The 22,163-nt window shown below is 43.1% G+C and overlaps 1 long non-coding RNA gene across 5 annotated transcripts in view; it reads right to left on the reverse strand.

Moving 5' to 3' along the window:
* The window catches only part of LOC308623060, a 200,643-nt gene that overhangs the window by 112,449 nt on the left and 66,031 nt on the right, over positions 1–22,163 (reverse strand). For all 5 annotated transcript variants that reach the window (XR_014016725.1, XR_014016726.1, XR_014016727.1 and 2 more), the window contains one exon: positions 18,578–18,748. This is a non-coding gene — a long non-coding RNA (uncharacterized lncRNA). The remainder of the gene's footprint in view (positions 1–18,577; positions 18,749–22,163) is intronic.

The following is a 22,163-nucleotide window of genomic DNA, read 5'->3' on the forward strand; positions in this document are numbered from 1 at the left end:
GAAGCTCAGTTCCAGAAATAATTATTGAAGACCTACTAGTTTCCAGACATGAAGACAACCCAGGCCCTGTCTCCAGAAAACTCAGCGTCTAGAAAAGGGAGACAGACATGTAAGTCAATAATTACATTAGAGTCAAAAAGTGTGGTAATTAAACTGTGAACAAAGACACTAGCGGAAGTCCGTCTGGATGGAAAAGGATCAAATAAGGTTTCCCAAGCAGGTACTGTTGGAACAAGGTTTTCCAAGATGTCTAGGAGAGTTGACTAGGCATTCCAGGAGTGAGAGAGAGAGCACACCAGGTAGAGGGGCCAGCCTGTGAAAAAGGAGAGGCAAAAGCAGCTCTGTGTGTTCATCAGGCCCCGGCTCCTGTTCAACAGATGTAAAATCAATACTCATGTGTAAAAGAATAACTTTTTCCTCCAAATTGTAAAATCCTCACAAGAATCACTTGACAAAAAAAAAAAAATCAGACAAGTTTTCTGCTTCAAAAAAGCCTCTGGGCCCTCACGTATTATCCTTGAAGCATAAATAAGAGAAAAATTGTCTGACTCGAAATACGGTTACTGGCTACACACTATATGATCCCAACTATATGACATAAAACTATGGACACAGTTAAAAGATCAGTGGTTGCGAGAGCTGCAGGGGCAGGGGGATGAACAGGTGGAGCACAGAGAATTCTAAGGGTGGTTAAAATACTCTATGTGATACTATAATGAGCGACACCTGTCATTATGCATAGGTCCGAACCCAAAGAATGTACAGCGTCAAGACTTCAGGTGATTAAGATCTGCCCTTGTAGGTCATCAACTGTAACAAATGTACTGCTCTGGTGGGGGATGATCATGGGGGGACCTGTGCCTGGGGAGAGGGGATGTATGGGGTATATGGGAAATCTTGGTTCCCAAAATTGCTCTAGGATAAATTCATATATACATATATAATCATAAATGTTCATTATTACTTGTTAAAAGCCATCAGATCTATAGCCATGGGAAGAAAACTACTACTTTTAGAAATAAGACTTATTCTGTTATCTTCTGCATGTGTGGTTCAATTTAAACTTCTTCTCAGAGTTTCAATAAATATTGATTGCTACCGCCTCCTTTTACTGAAGCAAATCTTCTCTTTCAGTTCTTTACAGGAGAGGAGAGGCTGCAACAGGGACTAGAGACGTTAGAAATGGTGTCCCAGAGTTTGGCATTACAGGAATGTTCCTGACTTATTTAACAGAAACACAGCAATGCTACAGTCTTAGGATTCTTTTTCTTTGCCTGGGCTGTCAGGGAGAAAACTTAATATCCTTACAGTTTGAGGTCAGATGTGCAGCTTTTATTCTGAATGTAGCATCTTCAAAAGGGGACATGTAAACAGAAAGCTTTGGTTATAACACATAAGATAGTGTTGTTTCACTGTATGACTAGAGATAGCATTTCATAAAACATAAGAAAAATACTCAAGATGAACTCCACAAAAATTAATGACAGGTGACATTCTGATACTTAATAAATAAAACAGAAAAAGAACCTCGCACAGCAATAAAGGATTCAATTTCAGGGTCTACTAACTTCACCACGAAAGAAAGAAAATCTAAATCAAAGCAAAATAATTTGGACCCTAATGATGTCAATACCCTAGGCCTCGTTAGAAAAAAAATTTCCAGAAGTCATTCTTTCCAAATCCTTAACTCCATGAAAAACAGACAAGTGTTTCTTCTGGCAGCTGATGAGCATTTCCTGATGGGCTCAAGGCAGCTGCCACCCTATAAAATATGACAATAGCAGCAATACTGTCTGCTGAGTCGTTCATCTGTTTATTGCTTAGGAACCACATGGAAGTAACTTGAAAAGACAGCTTATTTTAAGTCATTCTCAGCCACACAAATAGGATAATTTTTCAGAACACTCCTGAGCCGGGCTCTTGCTTTCCTTTGCAGGACTTCTTTTACTGAGCTCCATCTCTGCCTCCATGGGCTTGCCCCCTCTTTTGCTCACTTTACCTCTCCCAAGCCTTGACAGGAAAGCAAACATCCACTCTTTTGGTCTTCTCCCATCCTAATCCAAAGATATCACTAAAAAAGTCTTGAAAGTAAGGAACTACATACCTCAAGTAATTTCCACTAGGAACTGACTAATGGTGCATTAAGAGATCTTGGCCACAGCATCCTCACTGATTTATTAGCTGTTTAGCCTTTGGCAAGTGACTTAATCTTTCTAAATCCTACTTTCTTCAACTAGCAAATGAAGAGGCCGAATTAGACGACCTCAAAGGGCCTTTCAGGCATTAAAGTTTTTGCTTCCGTGAAATATACACAAGCAGAGATGCACTGAACTTTAAGGAACATGGCCTGGCAGATAAGAGCAGACAGGACACCAAGAAAAGGCCCATGTTGTTAAGAGTCAAATCTTGTATTTCCTCAGGGACTCAGCCCACTCAAACAGCAACTTCCAAAACCATTATTAACTGCTTATGAAAAGAATCATGAAGTAGGTTCCACAGGACATTAAATTTTAAGATACAATTTCTATTTTCAAGTAAGTTTCAGAAACTCTGTAAAGTTAAATAGATTTCTCAACGTCTTAGACTTTGATATGCTGCATGTGCACTGTGAGTTTCCAGGAGAGCTATCAGAACACAGCATTTTCCCAAACTTATTTGCCACAGAATCCTCTTCTATACAGCAAATCCTGCAGATCCAGTGTTCCCAGGAATACACTCAGAGATTACTGTTCTGAACCAATTAAATGTCTGCCCTGTGATGAGTGAATGAACTTGGAGCAGCACCCAGGGCACCAACAGGAGCCTGGGCAGCAGGTCAAGATTCCTGTCTCTGCTGCAGGTTCTGCTGCCAAGTGGTTGTTTGCACTGGACCCAGTTCACCAGCCTCCCCAGACCTGCTGGGCCCCACCTGCCCTCCAGGCATCAGCTGCCAACCTGCCCACTCCAGCCCAGCCCGGAGCAGCTCGGCATGCAGCCATCCCAGTCTCTGTTCTGTATCTACTCTGAAGAAAATGCCGGCTGCAGAGGCTGCCTCCATGTCATCATCCAGATAACCTGTAACCTTCATTCCACCGTCATCCTAATTTCTACATTATTACATAACAAATATGGGGGAATGGTCTAGAGTTGCTGCAGAGTAAGAAGAATTCTAAAAAATCCCCAATTTTCTTCCACATAGACATAACTAAAGAAAACGAACTACAAATCTCTTTTCGAACTATTCTCTTTTCACAGAAATGTCCCAATTAGCAAATTACAATTAAGCAAATACTGGTAATTAGAGGAACAACACAGGTTTCTTTGAATTAAAAAAAAGAAAAAGCTTTTCTTATAAGTATTATTGACTGAAAACCTGTTGACATGTTTGTCACATTCAAAAAGCCACAAATGAATTTCTCTGAAAAACCGAACGTCTATTTAAAAAATCCACAAAACTGGGTCTGTGCCAAAGCGTGAATGTTACAAAACCATACACCACATGCCCTTCTCTATGTTTCGTATGAATTACTAAAGCAAGGATTAAGCTTTTGGGGGTCTGATGTCAGGAAGATCAGACATGGATTCAAATGCTGGCTCTAGCTGGGTGTATTTGGGCAAGTTACTTAATTTTTATTTAACCTCAGACTCCTAACCCATTAAATGAGAACAAGAATACCTAGCTCACAGGATAATTAGGAGTTTTTGTTTTTTTGTTTTTAATTAGGAGTTTTAAGTAAGATAAAACTGAATCTTCCTAGCAGGTTACGGACCTGCTACATTACTTAGAATTAGGTTTGGCTGAGAATGACAGGAAGCTCAAAGTACCAGCGGCTTAAACAAGAGAGGTTTCTTTCTCTCTCAGGAAAACGTCCAGGAAGGCAAGTGGGGCACTCCATCTGTTTTGTTGTTCTATCACGTGTGACCCAACTTTATGGTCCAAGATGGTGGCATCTAAATTCCGGACAGCAGACTGGGAAAGATATAAATAAAGAGAGGGCAAGAGGGGCACATATTGTCCCTTAAAGAAGGTTCTGGAAAGGATCACATAGTAACACACTTCCAATTAACCAGAATTTAGTCTCATGGCCATAAAGCTGCCAAACGCTCCAGTTGTGAAGTAGGCTCCAGTGATTCTATAAAGAGGGGGGTCATGGATACTGGGGGACAGCAAGCAGGCTCTGCCCCAAAACCCAGGAATAGCTCATCTCCCATCTCAAATGGCTTCACCTTTCGGCAGGGGTTACATCCAGCCTGTACACATGGGTACAGCCACACCAGTTAAGACTGGCATCCATTCTCAGTGTCTGGATTCCCATGCCGTACTGATTGTTAACTATTTTGAAAATTACCCTTGCCTTTGGGAAGCTGTGCCTTAAAACTCCACAACAAAGACTTCCTTTGTAACATATGCAGTTTAGGACATAATTTTCCCCTAACTAGTTTTTTTCCCCTTAGTTTTCTTTCCCGAAAAAGCACAGATCCTAGCAACTTGCTCTAATAGAAAAAGATCAGTTTTGCTGAATGATAGGGTTCTGTTTTTGTTTGTTTTTTTAACATCTTTATTGGAGTGTAATTGCTTTACAATGGTGTGTTAGTTTCTGCTTTATAACAAAGTGAATCAGCTATACATACACATATATCCCCATATCTCTTGCGTCTCCCTCTCTCCCACCCTCCCTATCCCGCCCCTCTAGGTGGTCACAAAGCACCGAGCTGATCTCCCTGTGCTATGTGGCTGCTTCCCACTAGCTATCTGTTTTACATTTGGTAGTGTATATACGTCCATGCCACTCTCTCACTTTGTCACAGATTACCCTTCCCCCTCCCCGTGTCCTCAAGTCCATTCTCTAGTAGGTCTGCGTCTTTATTCCCGTCCTGTCCCTAGGTTCTTCATGACCATTTTTTTTTGATTCCATATATATGTGTTAGCATACGGTATTTGTTTTTGTTTCTGACTTACTTCACTCTGTATGACAGATGCTAGGTCCATCCACCTCACTACAAGTAACTCAATTTTGTTTCTTTTTATGGCTGAGTAATATTCCATTGTATACATGTGCCACACCTTCTTTATCCATTCACCTGTCAATGGACACTTAGGTAGCTTCCATGTCCTTCCATGGCTATTGTAAATAGTGCTGCAATGAACACTGTGGTACATGACTCTATTTGAATTATGTTTTTTTCAGGGTATGTGCCCAGTAGTGGGATTGCTCAGTCATATGGTAGTTCTATTTTTAGTTTTTTAAGGAACCTCCATACTGTTCTCTATAGTGGCTGTATCAATTTACATTCCCACCAACAGTGCAAGAGGGTTCCCTTTTCTCCACACCCTCTCCAGTATTTACTGTTTGTAGAATTTTTTTTTTTTTTTTGCCATACGCGGGCCTCTCACTGTTGTGGCCTCTCCCGTTGCGGAGCACAGGCTCCAGATGCACAGGCTCAGCGGCCATGGCTAACGGGCCCAGCAGCTCCATGGCATGTGGGATCTTCCCGGACTGGGGCATGAACCCGTGTCCCCTGCATCGGCAGGCAGACTCTCAACCACTGCGCCACCAGGGAAGCCCTGTTTGTAGAATTTTTGATGATGGCCATTCTGACTGGTGTGAGGTGATACCTCATTGTAGTTTTGATTTGCATTTCTCTAATGATTAATGACGTTGAGTAATCTTTCATGTGTTTGTTGGCAACCTGTATATCTTCTTTGGAGATATGTCTATTTAGGTATTCTGCCCATTTTTGGATTGGGTTGTTTTTTTGATATTGAGCTGCATGAGCTGCTTGTAAATTTTGGAGATTAATCCTTTGTCAGTTGCTTCATTTGCAAGTATTTTCTCCCATTCTAAGGGTTGTCTTTTCGTCTTGTTTATGGTTTCCTTTGCTGTGCAAAGGCTTTTAAGTTTCATTAGGTCCCATTTGTTTATTTTTGGTTTTATTTCCATTTCTCTAGGAGGTGAGTCAAACAGGACCTTGCTGTGATTTATGTCATAGAGTATTCCGCCTATGTTTTCCTCGAAGAGTTTGATAGTGTCTGGCCTTACATTTAGGTCTTTAATCCATTTTGAGTTTATTTTTGTGTACGGTGGGCACTTCATTTTTGATGTCGCAGTCTCCTAAAGGCTGATATACAGAGACTTGATGGTGCAAGAAAGCAGCTCCATCCCCACTGCCCATGCCCCCCATGCTGCTGGGCCTCGTCACCTCCTGGTCACTGACAGTAGTTGTAAGCTAAGGATGAGAAGGAGAAGGAGCAGTGTAGACTATTAAATCTCCACTCAGTGCACATGTGACATATGCGGGCGGCATGTGCTGAATAAACTGTACCCCATTCACCATTCCAATTAAAGCCAGTTAACACCAGTATTCATCTTCTTGAAAAACTGGAGCTGAAGCAGAGTGCCCCAGACCAGATCTTTCTGGGATAGTAATTTCAAAGAGTTTAAATCCTAAGCTGTGTTCTACAGGTGTCAAGAAAACTTGAATGGAAAAAAAAAAAATTCAGTATTAGGAATATTTTTCCTTCTAAAATGTATTAAATTAAATGTAACAAGAAACCGTTTAAAATAGCTTTAATTGCTGTAAAATAACCAGCCTGTAAGAAATGGTGTACCAACCCTAGGTCCTGGTGTGCTGTGAAAGCTCTGGCCAGCCCTCTGCTCTTATTCAACTATTTAATTCTTTCTATCTTAAGTGACCCTTACCTCCTAAACAATCTGTTCTCCATCCTGCACATTTTAAGGATGTGCTTTATTTTTTCCTTAATTACTTTATTGATTTTTTTTTTTTTACTAACAAGCACATAGTTACAAGGTACATTAAGAATACACAGTTAGGGCTTCCCTGGTGGCGCAGTGGTTGAGAGTCTGCCTGCCGATGCAGGGGACACGGGTTCGTGCCCCGGTCTGGGAAGATCCCACATGCCGCAGAGCGGCTAGGCCCGTGAGCCATGGCTGCTGAGCCTGCGCATCCGGAGCCTGTGCTCTGCAAGGGGAGAGGCCACAACAGTGAGAGGCCCGCCTACCGCAAAAAAAAAAAAAAAAAAAGAATACACAGTGAAAAAGTCACCCTGTTCTCTGTTTCCCTTACACTATTTCCCTTCCCAAAGGGAACTATTCTTCCTGTTTCCTGTGAATTTGTCCAAATTATGTATTTTCTAACACAAATGTCAACATAAACACATTCTGTTTTGCATTTCCAATATTCTATTCTTTTCACATTTTAAAAAGCTTAAACATATTTTTTGTCAGCACTCACTGTAATTTACTTTCTATTCTAAACTGAACAGTAACGTTTACTGTATATACAGGTGCTATTTAACAGTGTGTGTGCACCACCAATTATCACAAAGTAATAGTCTTACCTTGAAAAGCTCTTGGTACCAATTTTCTTTCCCACAATTAACTTCTATGGAACACTAATTCTCAACAAATAGCTGGAAGAACATGCGTCTTCAGAGGGAAGAATTTAAAAAATCTTGAATGGGAAGGGCATGAAAGTACAAGTTCTCCACCCACCCCCAGAAATTCTGCATGTCCCCCTGGGCCGAGTCCTCCATCCATCACCTGTGGAAAACTCACTGAATTTAAGGAGAAAGGTATCTGAAGAAAGCTTCTAGTGCAACACTGTCCACATGAACGTTCTGCAAACTAGCAATACTCTATATCCATGCTGCCTAACACCCATATCCACCAGCCACATGTGGCTAAATGGATACTTGAAACATGCCTAGTACAACTGAGGAACTGAATTTTTAGTTTAATTTTGTTTAAATAACCACATGTGCCTAGTGGCTACCATTTTGGACAGTCCTGGTCTACCTAATAGTGGATAAACAGAAAAAGATTACAATCCCTGTTATAAAACAGGGACAGTAGGAAACGTGTGTGTATGAATACGTATGTTAAGCATGGTAGAAGCTCAAGCTACATCTCCTGAATCTTCTTTCTTTACATACCCAAAGCTGAGCGGACTATTTCAAAAAATATTTTTTTTTTTTTGCGGTACGTGGGCCTCTCACTGTTGTGGCCTCTCCCATTGCAGAGCACAGGCTCTGGATGCGCAGGCTCAGCGGCCATGGCTCACGGGCCCAGCCGCTCCGCGGCATGTGGGATCTTCCCGGACCGGGGCACGAACCCGCGTCCCCTGCATCGGCAGGCGGACTCTCAACCACTGTGCCACCAGGGAAGCCCAAAAAATAATTTCTTTAGTTAAATTTGGAACAAGCCTTAAAGCTATGCTGCAGCTACCTTTAAGATCTGAAATTGAAAGAGTTTTAATTTACTGAAACTCTATGTTTGATGATGCACTCTGTTTTATAATTTTCCTGGCATGATGTTACATGTGCATCACACTAAATTAACAGTTTCTCCGTTAGGTGGAAAAAACAAATTGCAGAAGCGTATGTACAATATTATGCCAACTGCACATATATATATATGCATATATATATTTATATATATACATGTTTGTGTATGAATAGAACTTATCTAAAACGGTGCTGCTCAACAGCACATTCTGTGATGATGGAAATGCTCTCTACCTACCCTGTCCAACATGGTAGCAACTAGTCATACACAGCTACTGAGCGCTTGAAAGATGGCCAGTATGACTGAGGAACTGGACGTTTACTTATATTTAATTTTAATTAATTTAAATTTAAATAGCCACAGTGCCTTCTCTGGTGGTCTAGTGGTTAAGACTTCGCCTTCCAACGCAGGGGGTGTGGGTTCAGTGCCTGGTCGGGGAGCTAAGATCCCACATGATCCCACATGCCTCGCGGCCAAAAAACCAAAATATAAAACAGAAGCAATATTTTAACAAATTCAATGAAGACTTGAAAAATGGCCCACATCAAAAAAGTCTTAAAAAACGGAAATCTAAATTGCCACAGGTGGCAAATGGCAACTTTGTTAGATGGCATGGGTCTAGAAGAATAAACCTCAAACTGTTCAAAGGCTACTTCAAAAGGTCTTAAGATCGGAGGGAAGAAGACAAAGTTTTACTTAAACTTTATACACCACTGTAGTGTTTGAATTTAATTACCTAGTTTTGTACAACTGGTACGTATAGCTCATCAAATGAATAAATACGAAGGGAAGGTGTCTCATTAGCTCGCGCCTCCGTAACAAATTCCACCGACTGGGTGGCTTAAACAACAGAAAATTTTCTCTTACAGTTCTGGAGGCTGTTAGGTCCAATGTGAGGGTGCCAGATGGTCGGGCTCTGGTGAGCGCTCTCTTCCTGGCTCGGGGACAGCCCCCTTTTCACTGTATCCTCACGGGGGAGTGAGGGTGGTGGGGAGCAAGCTCTGGTCGTCCTCTTCTTACAAGCAAACTAATCCCTCATGGGGACACCACTCTCTAAACCTGTTATCTCCCCAAGGCCCCACCTCTGAATACCGAACACTGGAGGTTATTAGGCCTTCAATATATGAATCTGGGGGACACAAACATACAGTCCATAACAGAAGGACACAGGGAAGAATGAAAAATTCCTTCTACTTTGTGCATCTCTCTACTCCATTCACTTAGCTCAGCAGGTGCCCTAGAATCCGTACTTTTAGGTTTCCGACATCCGGTTCTTGAACAGCTGGGACAACGGCATTTTCAACTGAGAAGAGTGTGGCCAGTCTCAAGACCTTAAGATCTTACAAATTCCCATTTGAAAGAACACGTGAATGATTCAATGTTCTCATCTCTTTATGTCATTTCTTGATGCCCTCAACAACTGAATGGTGGTGCCAGATGTATGACAGGCAAAGCTGGAAAGGCCACTTCACATGTTACCTTTAACCGTGCTTGTTCATAGTTGTGCCAGAACGAGCAGAACTGCCTTAAACCCTCTGGGTCACCTCAACACACTCATTTTTCCCAGATCATTTGCTGGGAAGGTACCTTTTTGCAGGGGAGAGGACAGAGTCAAACTCAGCTTCCCACAGGCCCAGTGCCTTCTCCTCTCTGAGTTCTGGGGAACTTCTGCAGCTTCCCACAGGTCCCAAGGTCTCGAGGTACGGGGTTGGGGTGAGGGGGGGCAGCTGGTGTTCCCAAACAATGCCTGTAAACAGCAGGTGTCCCAAATCCAGGCTCCCTGGTCCAAAGCAGCCTGTGTATTCACCCACCATTAAAGGTGCTTTCTTGTGCCCCATAAAAAAGGTGAAGATGTGAAGATGTTTGCCAGGGCTAGGAAGAGGGCGAAATAAGGAGCGACTGCTCAACGGATACACAGAGGTTTCTTTTGAGGTGATGAAGATGTTCTGGAACTAGACAGAGGTGGTGGCTGCACAACGTTAATGTATTAAATGCCACTTTTCACTTTGAAATGGCTAACCTTATGTTATGAACTTCACCTAGAAAAACAAACAAAAAAATAACCAAAATCTATTTTTAAAAATATAGGAAGGGGGCACCATCCCATCACTCAAACACAGACCTACACTACACTGAGGGCGCACTGGCCCCGCACACCTCTGTGGGACGATGGGCAGTGGTGGACCCCTTTCCTTTCCATTTTCAACCAATCCTTGTTAGCTCTCCCTTCCCCCAACAAAGCTTTGTCCTTTACCCATGCTCACTGACACTGCAGAATGTGCCCTAAACCCTGGGAAGGCCCATGAGGAAATGCACCTCGCTGGAGAGGCTAAGTGCATTCTCTCCAACACTCTGTATTCCAACTCAGCCACTGATCTATCTGTTGCTCTCAGGTTATTCCCTGTTCGTATTTTTTCATCTTGTTCTGCTGTTTCCTACCCGTATTCCCTAAGGACCTCCCACTCAGCATTCTACCAGAATCTAACATTGAGGGCAAATGCCATCTTCCTGTTCTGTAGTAGTAAGAGAATTCTTCAGGGAACTTTGACTGCACTCTTGATTGCTCTGGCTTCAACCAAACACAGTGGTTGACTATATCTGAACAGTCAGTGCAATCCTTATGGTTGTGGTTAATTAAAATGTCAAATCAGGGGCTTCCCTGGTGGCGCAGCGGTTGAGAGTCCGCCTGCCGATGCAGGGGACACGGGTTCGTGCCCCGGTCCGGGAAGATCCCACATGCTGTGGAGCGGCTGGGCCCGTGAGCCATGGCCGCTGAGCCTGCGCGTCTGGAGCCTGTGCTCCGCAACGGGAGAGGCCACAGCAGTGAGAGGCCCGTGTACCGCAAAAAAAAAAAAAAAAAAAAAAATGTCAAATCAGTTGTTTGAATAAACTGACAAATGGTTGGACTGAATTAACTGTTTTTTTTTTTCTAGGTACCACACCAACATTCAGTAACTGTTGGTGGGAATATGGATAGTTAGGAGGAAAAAATTAGGGAAATAAAGAAAAATGGTTTTCTTTAGTCTCTTCCCTGTATTCTGTCATATCTGCACCAGCTCTCCGGATCATGCTCTAGAACCATTTTTCCAAAACGTATTTGACTATGAGATCCTTTTTCACACCAACATCTTTCCCCATCAACCCTTACTTTCCCCATCTCAGTAAATGGCACCTTCCTCCACCTAGTTGCTCAGTATAAAAATCTCAGGGTTCTCCTTGGCTCTTCTTTCATTCATACCCCACAAATGATCTATCAGCAAAATGTACCAGCTCTACCTTCAATGTCCCCAATCCAAGAACCTCTTCCCCAATCCAGACTGAGCTACCAGCCCATCTCAGGCACACCAGCTCTCCCCTAAACCACCCCAGCTTCTACTTTTGACCCTCAACCCCACAGCATCCAAAGTGACCTTTTAAAATTCTAAGTCCTAACACGTCTTTCCCCTGTTCAGAAAGACTCCTCATGCCTGGGAATCAAATCTAAACTGCCCACCACAGCTATTAGCCTTATGTGGACTGGACCTCGATCTCTGTCCAACTTCATTTCCAAATGCTCTTTCCTTTCCTGCCTGTTCTGCTCTGACAGGGCTGTCCCTCTGACAAGCCAAGCCCAGTCTCATGCCAGGGCCTATGAACTTGCAATTCCCTGTGCCTGGAATGCTGTTCCTCACTTCACTCGGTGCTGTGGACTGAGTGCTTGCGTCTCCCAGAATTCATATGTTGAAGCCCTAATCCCCACTGTGATGGTATTTGGAGGTGGTGCCCCTGGGAGGTGATTAGGTCATGAGGGCAGAGTCCCCATGATTGGGATTAGGGCTCTTATAGGAAGAGACACAAGAGAAATGATCTTTCTCTCTGCCCTGTGGGGATACAGCAAGAAGGCAGCTGTCTGAAACCAGGAAGAGTCCTCACCAAGTACCTGCCCGTGTTGGCCCCCTGATCTCAGACTTCCAGCCTCCAGAAGTGTGGAAAATAAATGTCTGTCGTTGAGCCACCCATCTATGTTTTATTTGTTACAGCAGCTCAAACTGACCAAGACACCCAGGTCCGTGGTTAACTGTCAGCTCCCCAGAGAGGCCTGGGATGCAGTGAATACAGCAGCACACACCCGCTTCCCATTTCTCCCACCCCTTTACGCAGCTTTACTTTCTTCCCAGGATCGACCACCATCTGGCTTCGCAACGCATGTTTATTGGTTTCCTGGGAGGCTCCCACACCAGAACAAAAGCTCCAAGTGGGTAGAGGTGTTACTTTGTGCCCTTATCTGTCCCCAGCACTCAAGAGTGGTACCTGGCTGGTAGTAATGCTCAATAAACGTCTACTGAACAAATTAATAACTAGTTCTTACACAACAGTCTCTCAGATGAGTGAGTTGCTTCTCTAGAGTAAAATAATAAAAACAAAAGGAGCTGAGTTGGGAGAGAGGGTAGGAACTATGACGTCGGGACACAGGAGCCCTCCACAAAGAAGTAAAGGCCAGGGCACATCTGTGCACAGGACAGAAGCAGCTCAGGCTCCTCAGTAGGATGCAGAGGGGCTAGTTCGCAGCTGCCCATGACACATAAAACTGGACTGAACTATCATCTTCAGTCATCTCAAAGGGGTTCTGATATACCCTCTGCGACAGACAACCTATCTTTTTTCTCTTTAAGACATAAAAGGCACTGAAGATATCAGGCTTGTGGTGAAGTATGTCAAGGCATAAGTCTGAAGTTGGCCTTAGACGGTAACAGAGGGGCAAATAAAATATTTTGGTGAGAATACGTTACGCATGAGAATCACAGTGATAACAAATGCACCATAAACTGAATAAAGGTGGTATGAAAAAACAGGATTTTTTAAAAGACTGTATGAAATTACATAAATATAACGCTCAGCACAGACTTTAATAGTCTTTATTATAATATACTGGAATGTCACCGTCAGATGTTTTCTCCCTACAATCACCACAAGGGCAGTACTATGTCATGCTCATAAGCTTTGCATCCCTGAATGCCCAGCTCTGGAATGAAATAATTAATAAATCAGTGAATAATGTCTACTAAATGTTCCCATTTTTATGTGAAAGCCAACCAAAGAGATGAGACAAAAGAAGAGAAGGGGGAGAAAATGAGAGAAGTGCAGAGCAGCAGCACACGGGAGCAGCAGCATTTACAAGGAGCAGCAGCACGGGGGAGCAGCAGCATTTACAAGGAGCAGCAGCACAGGGGAGCAGCAGCATTTACAAGGAGCAGCAGGAGAGTGGGCAGCAATCCTCCAACAGCGGATCAGAGAATCAGCACACAGAGGCGTAGACGAGAACAGAGCTGAGGTTGACCTGGCAGAGGTGGGAGCCAAATCTCTCACCTCACCGCACCTCGATAATCTGCAAAGGTGAGCCATGCTGAAGACAACGCTTTTAGAACACTGTAATAATAAAACTGATCTATCTATGAAATTCCTGCCCATTTCTAATCTGAAAGATGCCAATCAAATTTTCTACTGCACGTATGCAGAATAAACCCTAGGGGACCATCTCTGCAGAGCACACAACCATCCAGCAGCCGAGGGAGGTGGTTCCTGTGTAAGGCTTGGCACTGCATCTGGCTAAGGTCACAGAATGAAGGTCTGTGGCCCATGTGAGTGCTCACACACACACAGCACAAGAAAGCCAGGGGCCTGCCACCCTCCAATAAATTCCAGCAGAAGGCAAAGGACAGAGGCACAAAAATGTTTTACTGTACTTAGGAGAGAAAACAGATGTCTGTACTCGTCTTATAACAGAAGTCAGTTTGATGGAAATGAAACCTACAAAGACAATTAAGACAGTATAAAAGGTGGATGAAAAACCAGGAGGTCATCAGGACCAGAGAAGGCTCCGTGGCAGGTGGGACAGGGAGTTCCACTGCAGGAACTCGGCTGACTCTCAGCTGATGAGAGTAAGCGGGGAGGAGATGGATCATGAGTTTGAGGACTGGACTAGCTTAGTAACAGGCACCATGAAGCACGAGAAGGACAGTTCACCAGAATCATGCAAGTGCTGTGCAGTGTGGGGCAGCACCTCAATTTATGCACACAGGTACCAATCTACCTCCTCGTATGATTCGCTCCAACACTGCTCAGCAGCCTGGATGCGAGCAAAAGGACAAAAAGGTCAGGAGGTGTAAGCTTTTGGCAAGAGAGTGACTTAAAACCTGGACCATGGATTCTACGTGGATAAGGAGGGAAATAAAGACAGGAAGGAACTAATGGCTAAGTACAGAGCAAAGGAGTCCGCCGATTAGGGAGGTCTCAGTGAGATCAAAGGAGAAGCAGAGGGTGTAACTCTGTGGGACAAGGTGGATGGACAAGAGGATGTGGTCAAGGAGGGAACTTCTGACTTACTGACCTGAGCCATGAGTAGACAAGGTCTAGGAAGTGGGGAACTGAGGGGAGTTGGGGACATCACTGGTGAAGACAAGCCCCAAAACCCATGCAGTCAGGGAAGGCGGTGGGTCATCCCGTGAAGCTGGGGCAGGGTGGAGAACAATGACGCAGTCATCAGTGATGAGTGGGAGTAGTGAGGAAGTCAGCAGAGAAGACTTACAGCGGGGTGGGGGGCAAAAGGATGGTTAAACACACGGCTGATGCTCAAAAAAGTAGGGGATGGACAGGAAGGTGGAAAAGCAAAGACCCAGTGCAGCCAGGGCAGGCATGGGCGCCACCAGCCCACCTTCTGAGTAGTTTTTCATCTCTGTAATGATGAAACTAACTTACCTAATCAGGTAGTTCTGCCCATTTTTAATCTGAAAGATGTTAACCAATCTTTCCCCTGCATTTACACAAATAATTACTAGTAGTAGACCATTAGATTACTACAGGTTTCCCAAGATAAAATCTTCAGTGATTGGGCATTCATTTTAGAATCTTCAAAAGGATCACACATTTATCCCACATGCTTACAGAGTATAAGTAAATTAACATTTCTATTAGATTTTTTTAAATGCCAAGTTTTTACCGTACTTTATACCAATTGAAAATAAGCGTTCGCCTCAAAATTGGAAACCTTTTTCCTTGTCATTTAAATTGAAGATGCAGGGATCTGGTATATTTTTACTATCTCCTCATCTTCCAGTATTTGTCACTGATTTGACCTATGAACTCATTTATGATGCACCATTTATGTTAATAAATATTTCAAAGAGGAATTTGGCTCTTCCACCCCACTTGTTCAGGGATTGTCTCCTTTGGGAAGATGTCACTGATACCACATCTCCATTCCCCATTTCCCCAGCTGGATGCTCCCCTGTTCTGCCAGAGCATTCCATAGGCAGCTCTCTTTCTGCACTTAACTACATTCGACTGTCAACCAAAACAAGCTTTATGACCTTAGACAAGTGCTTAAGCTCTCCGGGCCCTAATTTGTTTTTATGTACAATAGAGAAAACAATAGTAAGAACATCATAGGGCTTTTTTATCCATTCATGAGTTAAAGTTAATGCCTAGAAAGCACTTAGAACAGTGCCTGGCATATAGTAAGCACTACAGAAGTGTTTTCTATTCTTATAACAATATTTATTTATGCACCTCTCCTTGTGTACTTGTTAGCACCTTTAAAGTAAGAGACTAGGTCTTAATCTTTGTATCTCCAGCACTTAATACAGTGACTGGCAAATAGGAGACATTCAGTGAATGAATGCATGAATCAATTGATAAATCAATTTTTATTTAACAAAAAAGTCACAGATATTAAAGATAATAAGCCAAATTATTATCTTATTTATAACCCCAGTGTACAAATAACTTAAGGAAGTTCGTGGACTACAGCCTGACATTTCAAATATGAAATTAAATGAAAGAAGTTAAAATTAAGGGTAGAATTGCATCATCAGTACCACTAAAAGGTCATTGTCAAAATGGACTTAAGAATTAAGTAGCTTAGATACATTTTGACTCTAAGAATTAGTAAATTTTCACTTTCACTATAGGAAAAAAAAAGAGTCCAGAGGCTTGACTCTAGACCAGGGATTTGTTATAATTTCTTCCACAGATCTAGGTACCCAGGGAGGAGATAAAAAACCATAACAACAAAGTTCACCTACTTAATCTGTCACATTTCTGCAGTAAAAGCCTCAAAGTTGCTGGCGATAGAAGGGAATCGACTGAGGTATCCAAAAGAAAATTCAAATTATTGTGGCTAAAAGTTGAAAATGTTCATGAAGCCCTCAGGCCCTCAGAGTGGGGAGGTGGCTTCTCTCAGTCTCCAGTTAGAAACCAGCCAATCGCTAGATTTCATCTTGGGTTTAACATTCTACAGAACACCTGATCTAGGACCACAGCATAGCCCTATTTAAAATTAGCACCACTAATGATTTAATATTATGGTTCTCTTCAGATTATCTCTGACACTATTGAAAACGAGCCTGTCATATAACTAGTAGGACTTTCCTCTTTCACTGGCACATGAAAAGAAGCCACCTTATGGAATTTAGTGCAACTCCATGTTTTGTTTTCATTTTTGTTTTTGTTTTTAATTTTTATTTTAACATCTTTATTAGAGTATAATTGCTTTACAATGGTGTGTCAGTTTCTGCTTTATAACAAAGTGAATCAGCTATACATATACATATATCCCCATATCTCCTCCCTCTTGCATCTCCCTCCCTCCCACCCTCCCTATCCCACCCCTCTAGGTGGTCACAAAGCACTGAGCTGATCTCCCTGTGCTATGTGGTTGCTTCCCACTAGCTATCTATTTTACATTTGGTAGTGTATATATGTCCATGCCACTCTCTCACTTTGTCCCAGCTTACCCTTCCCCCTCCTCGTATCCTCAAGTCCATTCTCTAGTAGGTCTGCATCTTTATTCCCATCTTGCCCCTAGGCTCTTCTGACCATTTTCTCTTTTTTTTCTTTTTTTAGATTCCATATATATGTGTTAGCATATGGTATTTGTTCTTCTCTTTCTGACTTACTTCACTCTGTATGACAGATGCTAGGTCCATCCACCTCACTACAAATAACTCAAGTTTCGTTGCTTTTTATGGCCGAGTAATATTCCATTGTATATTTGTGCCATATCTTCTTTATCCATTCATCTGTTGATGGATACTCAGGTTGCTTCCATGTCCTGGCTATTGTAAATAGAGCTGCAATGAACATTTTGGTACATGACTCTTTTTGAATTATGGTTTTCGCAGGGTATATGCCCAGTAGTGGGATTGCTGGATAATATTGTAGTTCTGTTTTTATTTTTTTAAGGAACCTCCATACTGCTCTCCATAGTGGCTGTATCAATTTACATTCCCACCAACAGTGCAAGAGGGTTCCCTTTTCTCCACACCCTCTCCAGCATTTATTGTTTGTAGATTTTTTGATGATAGCCATTCTGACTGGTGTAAGACAATATCTCATTGTAGTTTTGATTAGTGCAAGTCCATGTTAAAGAAAGTCTGGGAGCGTTACTGTTTCACAGAGGAAGAGAAATATTTATCATATCCTCATGGACATCCAAGTAGAAACCTATTTAAGAAGGATGAGAGTGAAGAGCTGGAGGAAAATCTTTAGCAAACCGAGGTTGTGTCTACTTGGTGGAAGAGTCCCTCACTCCCTTCCACATTTTCCCTCAAGCCATAGAGCATTCCACTTCAGCAACCATCTAAGGGAGACTGAAACAACTAACACATAAGGAGAGATATAAATTTAAGTGTGAACATTGAAAGAAGAAACAAATGATTAATAGATTTCCCTGGTCCCCATGCTGATATTCTGATAATAACAAACTCAGATATAGGCATGTGAGAGATTATCTGCTTTTCCAAATAACTTCACAGCTAAATGAAATCACTTCAAGCAGTAACCTTCTATTCTGCTTTCCCAAATAAGCCAGCATTAATATATACAAACACTCCCATCAGAGAAAGAGCATCAAGAAGATACAGCACAATTGACATATATACACTATTAAATGTAAAATAGGTAGCTAGTGGGAAGCAGCCACATAGCACAGGGAGATCAGCTCGATGCTTTGTGACCACCTAAAGGGGTGGGAGGGAGACGCAAGAGGGAGGGGATATGGGGATATATGTATACATATAACTGATTCACTTTGTTATACAGCAGAAATTAACATACCATTGTAAAGCAATTATACTCCAATAAAGATGTTTAAAAAAAAAAAGACAGCACAAAACATACATATACCTTAATAGTGTGTTTTTCTATAATTAAGTATGAAGCATTTTTATTTACTTATTTTAAATGAAAAAAATGAAAACTGAGGTTTTCAATCTGACAGGGATTGCATCTGAGGATTAAAATGTCCAAGTACATACCTCTTAACTCCTCATCTTTTAATTGCTGCATAAATGGTTGCCGAGGAAACGTCCCGACTGGATGAAGAGGCGCAAGTGAACTCTCGTTTCCAAGCTTGCAGGTATGACTCACTACCTTTGCTCCCACAAAGTAGGCCCTCCTGAGTTCTTAGAGGCAGATATTTTTGCAACCTGGATGACAATTTTAAAAAAGGAGAATAATTATTTATTTTGAATATATGTTTCTAACAGGAATAGAAGTTAAGGGCAAGTCCCTATTCACATCAAGTTTAGAAGAGAAGTGCGTATTCTCAAATATGCCCGTACAATTTATAGCAAGTAGTTATGGAGGGTTATTTTTATGGCAGTATGTTAACAAGACAGTGATTAAACATTATAATGAGAGAACAGAGAAAACACTGGTACAGTAAGACCACAGAGACACCTGCCAAAGAAGAATCCGGTTACAGGGGTACGACCCCACAAACCACTGAGACTTAGCCCAAGTTCAGGTTCCCTGAGAATTCTTGTAACCTAGCTACACCTGTGCACAGAATGACACCATGACATCGTTAAAGAGTGACAAGAAAGCACAGCGCAGATCGTCACATGCCAACAGGTATGCAACCTGGGGCAAGGGCACTTCTGAAGGTTCTATTTTAACCACAGCAGATGCACGGAAGCAGCCCGAAGTAGTAGGTTCAGCCTGCAGATTTCTGAGGAAGGACAGAACCTTATGTAATTACAGCATATTAGGGCAGAAATGCTGAGGACAGCCTCAAGGCCGAGGCCAAGTGCAGCTGATACCCTGGGTTCTGACACTGCTTCTGGTGTCTCAGGACAGAGATGGACCATGCCTGGAAGGAGAGGGTGGGGGACCAGGCACAGGGCTGGAGGCAGAGGGGGCCCACCGCCCACTGGAAGGGTCTCGACTCTCCTCCCTGAGTTCTTCCTCTAAAATCTTTTCACCTTCATCCTAACATAACCATCTTTTCTTTTACTGTGGTAAGAAAATTTTTCATTTAAATTTAAAAAGTTAAAACCGACTCTTCTGCAGGAAAAGCAACTGCTAATTCCCACCTCCACCCCGCAGCTATGCTTCTGCCTCAGAGCTGCTCCAGGTGGAGGGGCTGGGGAGGAGGGGGGCAAAGGAGGCGACAGACTGAACTCAAAGCTCTCATTGTTCCCCTGGATAGTTAAAATATTCTACTAACTTCCACCCCTGCTGCTACAGCCTCACACTGCAGCTAATCCCCTCCCCACACTGATGGGTGGGGTCGAAGATTCCCTCAGTGACTCCCTATTGCCCTCAGGAGAAAAACCCAAACTCTCCTCAGCTTAGGTTACCAAGCTCTTCACCAGCAAATCCCTGAAAACTCGAGTGCATTCCCCTGTGACCTTGAACCTATAAAAGAAAAACTGCCCCAAACCTGGTCTGGAACAGAACCAAATTGCCTACTGTAAAATCCACAACATCCTAGTGAAAAGATATCAACAGCATTCCAGATAAAATGCTTTTTTCTATGCAACTTTCTAATGAACTTTAAGAAGATTAAGGTTTGTCCTAGGGAACTCACTACCACCCACCCAGTTGACTGTCAACTAACAGAGTCTAAGGATTTATAACCAGACATTCTTTTCAATGATGATTTCATCATTCTTCCTACCAAGAGTGACTCTCTGAATACACCTACCATGGGCCTCTTCCCTTGCGTTGCACAACTGTAATATAAACGCTGGCACGTGCTCATAACTCAACTGAGAAGTTTTCTTTAACAAACACTAACCTCAAGCAGGTCCTAAGATCCTGCAGTTTCCAGCATGTTCCTCAGTCTCTAGACTGTATAGGCCTTTGAATAGGCAGCAACCTCCCCCGGGAGCACCTCCAGAGCCTACATATCCCCTGGCTTTCACTCTCCTTCCTTTACCATAACCCCCGTCTTCTCCCCCATCTTGCAGCCTCCCAAACCTAGGTCATCTATCAGTTTCTCCAGAACCATCTGCCATGAGTGTCTGGCCTTCCCAGGCGCTTCTATATCAGAGCTGTTACCACACTGCACTCTATCTATCTCCCTAGACTGGAAGCTTACTGAAGACAGTGCTGGGCCTTTTTATTTCTGTTCTCTCTCACCTTATCACAGAGCCTGGTTCAAAATGAGCACGTAATAAATGTTTGTTGAATGAATGAATGTAGGAGAGAGATGAAGCTGAAAAAAAAATTTTACTGCAAGAGGTATCCACTGTGCAGCTTCAAAATCGCCCCTGAGATGCAGTGTGGTTCTGGACTGAGGGGGGCTGGACTCCACAAGGCAGCCCATGCAGCGCTCTCCAGCAGACCTGCTCAGAGCAGGCAAGTAAGGACCTTAAGGACTGTCCCAAGTCCACTGGAGAGCACAGACAGCTCAGCAGGAGGTGGTTCAGATGCACAATTCCCTGAAGTTTTGCAACCAGAGGAAAACCACAGGGGATCTTAGAGGAGAAGCAAAATAAAAAGGGGGGCAACAGAAGATGGGTAACAGTTTCAAGGTACCCTCACAGATGGAATCTTCCTGGCATAGGAACACCAAAATTTAGTTTTTTGTGAAAATATGTTAAGTAGGGTTTTGAGATATAAAGACCTGCGGAAGCACCAGGGAAACTCAGGAGAAACTTTTGTTGTTGTTGTTGTTGTTGTTTACTGCTGGCTGGCTTTTGGATGGGGCTGGGAGGACTTGTAAATGCTTTAAGGGAAAGACAGCCTCTGTTCCATGCCCACCTCCCTCAGTACTCCGTATCTCTTTCCCCAACAACAAACCCCACCGAGGCCCGGGCATGGCATGGAGGACGAGGCAGAGGACGCCCAGGCACCCTGCCTCCTGTGTGCCAATTATGAGATTTCCTCTCATTGAAGACAACTTCCATTCGGTACTAAGTTGTTTTTGCAAGTGCGCGTGCAGAGTGGTGGAGTGGACGGCCGCCTCCTGTTTGCTGCTGGGGTTCTCACGTGTCCCTGGCGGGACAAGGTAATGGAGTCAACGGGAGTGTAAACATAACCCTGTCCCCCCCAGAAGCCACAGCTTCGCCCACGCAGCTCAGGAAAGTGCAGTACAGTACAGGTGGTCCACACGCACGTTCTCTGACTGCCTTCTTCGGAGTATACCAATTACCTATGGTATGTCATGGATCTTCAACCTGGTATAGTTTCCCCAAAATGGCTCAACATTTAATACCTTTTTGAAGAGCACTTCTAGTCCTTAGGAATCTGACCTGACGGTAAGTGCAGGACACATACCTGCCAGATCTGAGCAGTAAAACTCTGCCTGACTCTGAGCATGAAGGACAGGAGAGCCTGCAGCTAACCAGAGAGGGGCCGGTTCGTGCAGCGAGAGGCAGCTGACGGGGCCTCCTGTCTCCAAAGCTCTGTAGAGTTTTCTTTACTTACTGCAGAAAAAAGAGCTAGCATATGTCCAAAGATCTTACATTTAATGGGCCTTTAACCGACCTGAGAACAAATTAACTTTTTCTATTTCATTTTATAAAGCTCAGCCTTTCTCATTCTTGCACATCTATACTTAGAAAAAAGAATGAGTAATATTAAAACACAGTACCAGTACGCTGAACAGCACTC

Source organism: Mesoplodon bidens (assembly GCF_964165515.1).
Source record: "Mesoplodon bidens genome assembly, chromosome: 9".
NCBI classification, from domain to species: domain Eukaryota; kingdom Metazoa; phylum Chordata; class Mammalia; order Artiodactyla; family Ziphiidae; genus Mesoplodon; species Mesoplodon bidens.